The 6417-nt window shown below is 51.8% G+C and overlaps 1 pseudogene across 1 annotated transcript; it reads left to right on the top strand.

The window, feature by feature from the left end:
• The first annotated feature begins 3386 nt into the window (after positions 1 to 3386).
• On the top strand, positions 3387 to 4235 carry LOC105818995 (annotated as a pseudogene). Its single transcript, XR_001137938.1, has one exon. The product of XR_001137938.1 is annotated as a 40S ribosomal protein S3a pseudogene (transcript).
• Positions 4236 to 6417: the final 2182 nt, after the last annotated feature.

Here is a 6417-nt window from a genome sequence, read left to right as displayed (position 1 = left end):
AGAGCTCTTGAAGCCTGCCCAGCCCAGGGGCAGTGGCCCTACCAGCTTGAGGGCACCACCCCTGCACCCAGTGTCTGGGATGCTCAGGAATCACTAAGAAAGCAGACTTTGGCTGTGGGAGCTGCAGACAGCAACTGGTTTGGAGGCCCCAGGCCTGTTTTGTTCTGGGGCTATGAGCGTGCTTGTTCTGTGAGCTCTGTAGCAGGTCCTGCCTGAAATGTCCTGGCCCTTCTCAACAAGAGATGTTTGAGACACGGGTTTGAGTCCCAGCTCGGCCACTCCCAAGAGTGTGACATTGGCCCGTCCTGGAGGCCATCTGAGCTCTGGCCCTCAGAGTTGTGGAGTGTGGGGCTTGCACAGGATGAGATCAAATAGTCTAAAGTGCCCGCTGCGTCGCCCAGCGCATACTGGGGGTGAGACACGGTGGCCATGTGTCTGCCTTCTCCAAGCCGCATGCGCACATCCATGCATAAGGTCTTGGTATTTTGTTGTCTGTGCGCCTTTGCCTCCCCCCGCCCTGGCACCAAAGCGGCATTTGTCAACTCCCTCAGATGCACAAAGTGCTCTGTCTGGCTACTTATGATTGTGAAGCCATTCAGGCTCAAATATTTCTTAAAATGAAACTCTCACCGTTCCAGTTCTTTGCTTTTCTAGGGGAGCCTGAGGCTGATCTTTATGACCGTCTCAGAGCCGCCCCAATGGGCACGTCCAGCACCTGGATGGTGGACGCCATTGCTTTGTGTGTGCCTGGAGCGGTTGTTTCAGTGTTGAGCCGATTATTGCACAAACTTAATCGGTGTGTCCTTCCCGGTTTCATCGGGCAGCCATGTGGAGCGGGGCTCGCTCTGTTGTCCCGGCGGGTCCCTGAGTCAGCCGTTCTGCACCTCGTCTGACGCTGTACTCTGGAGCCTCTTTTGTTCCCCAGGTTGAGGGCTTGTGTGCCGCAAGATAGGCCCTTTCTTTGGGACTGTCTTCCGGTAACAGAGGCCACACTCCCTGCCCTGCTGGCACAGGGGGAGGTGACAGCGAGTGAAGAGTCACCTTCTCTTGACTTGCCAGATGGCGAATGATGCACTGAGTCCCCACCACCTGCATGTCACCTCCCCCAGCGTTTGCCAAGCATACCCAGCATCAGCAGCTACATTCAGCAGGCGCTCACTCATTCCACCAGCCCGCACATGTGCACCAGGGCCTAGTCTGGGCTGGGCATGGGGGCTCACCATGCAGTAAGATGTCGTCCATCTGTTCACTTCTCACCCATTCAGCCAGCGGTGTGTAGTAGAACCCTGTGTCTGTCTGGTACTCGCTTGCCAACAACCGAATCTGCTCTTGCTGGTTGAAGCAGACACAGAAGTTGTTCTAGGATGTCAAGTGCTGCACACCGTCTGGGAGGTCCAGAGAACTAGCTGCACAGTCAGGGACAGCACCCACCCAAAACTCTGCTCTGCTCCCTGGAGACTGTTCTGCTGGACAGCAGCTCATGCACCACGGCTGCCCCTGCACGCTGCCGTCTCTGCTGCCCTTGTCAGGATGAATGTCCAAAGGGGCCATGTCCTCACCTCACAGGCTTCCGATGGAGTTTCCGCAGGGGAACGTCCCCCTGGCAGTGAGGCCCCGTGTTGCACGCAGCACGCGCGGAGCTGTGAAAGGGGGCTTCTCCGTTGTTCCTCAGGGAAGGGAGGGCTCGGGGAGGGGTGTGCCCTGAGCTCCAGGCAGGGGATCATGGCCAAAGTCACAACTCAAGCTCACTGCAGTCCTTCCGTGTGCCTGCTGTGCTGGTCTGTGGGGTACAGAGGTGAAGAGTGACCCTGAATGGCTCCTGGATGAGTGTGTCATGAGCCACAGAGTGACGTGGGCCATGGTGTTCTAGGTCCTCTGAGGAAGGCTGATGTCGATGACTTGAGGGCACAGCATATGACAAGATCAGCCTCCGTCAGGGCTGGGGCAGAGTGGGGTTCTCAGATGCCCCCCAATGAGACTGGAAGGATAAGAAAGGGGCTTGTCAGATCAGGGATTTGGGACTATTGTGGGGAGGAGAAGGACATTGGAGCAGAGGGACCAGCATAGCAAAGGCCAAGAGGGGCCGTGACTTTGTAGACAGGGCACAAGGGACACTGGACATTGTAGGAGGCCCCTTGGATGAAGGAGCCCAGTGGCAAGGAAGGAACAGGATGAGGCCCAGAGTAGAGACAATGGGGCCCAGGCCGGGGTTGCAGGGAGGCCCTAGGTGGGATTTTTAAGAGGATGAATCGATGAGTCTTGGCAACTGACTGGCTGACTCACTGGCGTGAGTCCGGGGTGGTGTCCCTGGTTTTGGTAACAAGGCGAGGCCGTTCCCGAGATGGCCAGGCATTCTTTTGCTTTCCCTCTAGTCACCTGTGGCATCTTTTCCATCTGGCCACACAGGGCAGTTCACCGGGCGGGAGTCACTTCAGCTTACAGTCTCATAGCTACTAAATGTGCTGATTGACTGGGTTTAATCAGGTTTAATATGATCTTTTATGGCTGAAAACTTGGCTTAAAGTGAAGGACATAAAGTTTGAAGGAGCCCTGGTTAAAATCCTCCCTAAGGTTGATGTTGATCAAGAACAGGCTGATCCTACAATTCATATGGAATCTCAGGAAACTCCGGATAGCCAAAATAATCCCGAAAAAGAGGAATGAAGTAGGAGATCTCGCACCTCCTGGTCTCCAAAGTTTCTACAAAGCAAGAGTAATCCAATCAAGACTGTATGGCACTGGCACAAGGAAAGACACAGAGATCAATGGAATAGAATTGAGAGTTCAGAAATAAACCCATGTATCTATCACCAACTGTTTCCCACAGGGCGCCAAGATCATTCCATGGGGGAAAGAATTTTCAACAAATGGTGCTGCAACAATGGGATATGCACATGTAAAAGAATTGGACTCTTACTTCAGACCATAAACAAAAAAAAAATTAATTCAAAATGTAACTGTAAACGCAAGAGCTAAAAATGATAAAACTCTTACGAGAAAACATAGCAGTAAATCTTCATGACCTTGAATTTGGCAAACAATTCTTAGATATGACACCAAAAGCATGTGCAACAAAAGAAAAAATAGATAAATTGGACTCCATTGAAGTTAAAAACTTTTGTGCCTCAAAGAATAACTACTAGAAAGTGAAAAGACAGGAAGAAAATATTGGCAAATCACATATTTGCTAAGGGTCTTATATCTAGAATGTATAAAGAACTCTTACAACTCAATAAATAAAAAGATGATCCAACTAAAAAGTGGTCACAACAACAACAACAAAAAACCCTGATTTTAAAAAATAGGCAAAGGATTTGAATAGACACTTCTCCCAAAAAGATACTCAAGAGGCCAATGAGCGCCCCTTTTAGCTCTCTGAGCAGCACCATGGCGGTTGGCAAGAGCAAGCGCCTTACGAAAGGTGGCAAAAAAGGAGCCAAGAAGAAAGTGGTTGATCCATTTTCTAAGAAAGATTGGTATGATGTGAAGGCACCTGCTGTGTTCAATATAAGAAATATTGGGAAAACACTAGTCACCAGGACTCAAGGAACGAAAATTGCATCTGATGGCCTCAAGGGTCGTGTATTTGAAGTGAGCCTTGCTGATCTGCAAAATGATGAAGTTGCATTTAGAAAATTCAAGCTGATCACTGAAGATGTTCAGGGCAAAAGCTGCCTGACCAATTTTCATGGCATGGACCTCACCGTGACAAAATGTGTTCCATGGTTAAAAAATGGCAGACTATGATTGAAGCTCATGTTGATGTCAAGACTCCCGATGGTTATTTGCTTCGTCTGTTCTGTGTTGGTTTTACTAAAAAACGCAACAATCAGATACGGAAGACCTCTTATGCTCAGCACCAACAGGTCTGCCAAATCCGGAAGAAGATGATGGAAATCATGACTGGAGAGGTGCAGACAAATGACTTGAAAGAAGTAGTCAATAAATTGATTCTGGACAGCACTGGAAAAGACATAGAAAAGACTTGCCAATCTATTTATCCTCTCCATGATGTCTTTGTAGAAAAGTAAAAATGCTGAAGAAGGCCAAGTTTGAATTGGGGAAACTCATGTAGCTTCATGGTGAAGGTAGTAGTTCTGGAAAAGCTACTGGTGACAAGACAGGCACTAAAGTTGAACGAGCTGATGGATATGAACCACCAGTCCAAGAATCTGTTTAAAATTCAGACTTTTAATAATGACAAATAAAAAGTCCTATTTGTGGAAAAAAAAAAAGAGGCCAATGAGCACAAGAGAAGATGCCTGACACCGTTGTCATCAAGGAGGTGCCAATCGAAGCCACAATGCGGTACTGCTCCACACCCACTAGCATGGCTGGAATCAAAAAGACAGGCGATGACAATGTTGGGGGAGGATGTGGAGGAATTGGGGCCTCCACGCATGGCTGCCCTGGAAACCAGCCTGGCGGCTCCTCGAGCAGCTCGACACAGAGTTGCCACATGACCTGGCAGTTCCACTCCCAAGCCTATGCCCAGGAGAAATGGAAACGTGTCTACACAAACACTCATACGTCGGTTCATAACAGCATTGTTCATAATAGCCAAAAAGTGGAACACGACACAGTGTGCATCCGTTGATGAGTGCAAAAGAGACCGACACAGCTGTCCAACGGAACACCGTTCAGCCGGGAAAGGAAGGAAGTGTTGGCGCGCCGTGCCACGGATGAACCTCGGAAACACAGTGCTGAGTGAAGGAAGCCCGCCACAGAAGTCCACGCCTACGTGATTCCATTCATGTGAAACGTCCAGAGGAGGAAAACCATAGAGACAGAAAGCAGGATAGATTAGTGGTTGGCAGGCGCTTGGCTGACAGCGAAGGGGAGCAGGGCTTCTTTTTGCGGTGATGACAAAGGTTCTAAAATTGACTGTGGTTGCACAGATCCGTGAAACTGTAGACCATTGACTCACACGCTTTAGATGAGTGGGTCGCATGGTACCTGAATTATACCTCAAGAACGCTGTTTTCAAAAAGGAGAAGGGGGAGCTCCTTGTCCCTAGAGGTATGGAGACACAGCTCGGGGCTGCCTCTCAGGAATGCTGCAGAGGAGATTCCTGCCTCTTTGTGGGTGGATGGCTGACTTTTTAAAGACAGCTTCTCAGTCTTTTACAGCAGAGTGGAACTTGACTTTCTGTGGTTTTCTTGAAACTCCTTCTATTTTGAGAGTTGGTGAAGGCGGCCTATGGGGCGGGGCACATAGGAGGGTCATTATGACCTTAAACTGCTCGGTTGATTGATCTGCCAATGGATCAGTGGGATGAATGGTGCATTGGGGGCTGGCTGGGTTCTGCTGTGCTGCCACGTGTGGACTTGGGGACAGACGGGGATGAGCCTCTGCCTTGTGCGCCTACCGCCTCCAGTCTGGGACTGTAGTGGGCTGCAGCTTCAGTTTCCCTATTCCCTGTAAGCGAGATTACTGTGAGTTTGGTGGAGAGAGGTATGCAGAGTCCAGCGTTCTCGCTCTTGGTGAGCCTGGGCCCTTCAGCCTGGCACCTCATGCAGGGACAGTCCGGTGCAGCGGGGCAAGCCAAGGAGATGCCCAGGCCTGGGCCACGCGGCCAGAACGTGCTGTCACAGACATGGTCGTGCTTCCCCTGGCCCCTTGGACTGGCCAGACAAAGCCCTGCCCTGCAACAGTGGGGGTGGAAGTTGGAGCTGAGGCCTGTGTGGACACGTGATGAGCCCTCCATGTGGTGGGCGGAGGGGCCTGGACACCTGGGTTCTCAGGGAGCAGCACTGGCGGTGAGCAGGGCCCAGCATGTGCTTGGCCGGCAGGGCTGTCTCAGGTGAGCACCGCTGAGGGTAGGAAGGTGGGGGTGAGCGCACGGCGGCTGGGCCTGATGGCCACAGGGCACCTGTGCCCATGGGAGGGAGCCTCACAGGTGTCCACTGTGAACCCCTCTCCCCTCTGAGTTGTACTTACCACTCATAACAGAGGGATGGAGGGAGTTACAGCCTAGTCCCACCGTGGCGTATGTATGCGCACATGTGAATGTGTGCCGTGCGTGTGCTGTGTATGTGTGTTGGGGGGCTCCTTCGCCTTTCCTTCTTGCCTGCCTGCCTACCCGCTGCAAACATTTCCTGCCTTCCCCCTCCATGCCAGGCCTGTGCACAGAGCCTCAGGTGCGAATGGGGCCCCAGCCTGTAGTGGACAGTGGGAAACCAGCCGGTGGCCCAGCACTGAGCTGGGGTTCCGACACCTGTCCCGGTAGAAGGAGGCTGAGGATAGAGGCACGGATCCCTGGCCAGGGATGGCGGCCTTGCCTGGAGGGGTGATGGCCTAACAGCCCAGGGGACTCTTGAATGTTGACCTTTAAAATTGTCTGAGGCACGGGGTGAGGGGAAGGGCCCTACAGGCAGAGGGGAGAGCAGGTGCATAGGCCCACAGCAGGGAGGGGAC

This window comes from Propithecus coquereli, unplaced genomic scaffold (assembly GCF_000956105.1).
Source record: "Propithecus coquereli isolate 6110/MARCELLA unplaced genomic scaffold, Pcoq_1.0 Scaffold461, whole genome shotgun sequence".
Lineage (NCBI taxonomy): Eukaryota > Metazoa > Chordata > Mammalia > Primates > Indriidae > Propithecus > Propithecus coquereli.
This window is presented reverse-complemented; position numbering and strand designations above follow the sequence as displayed.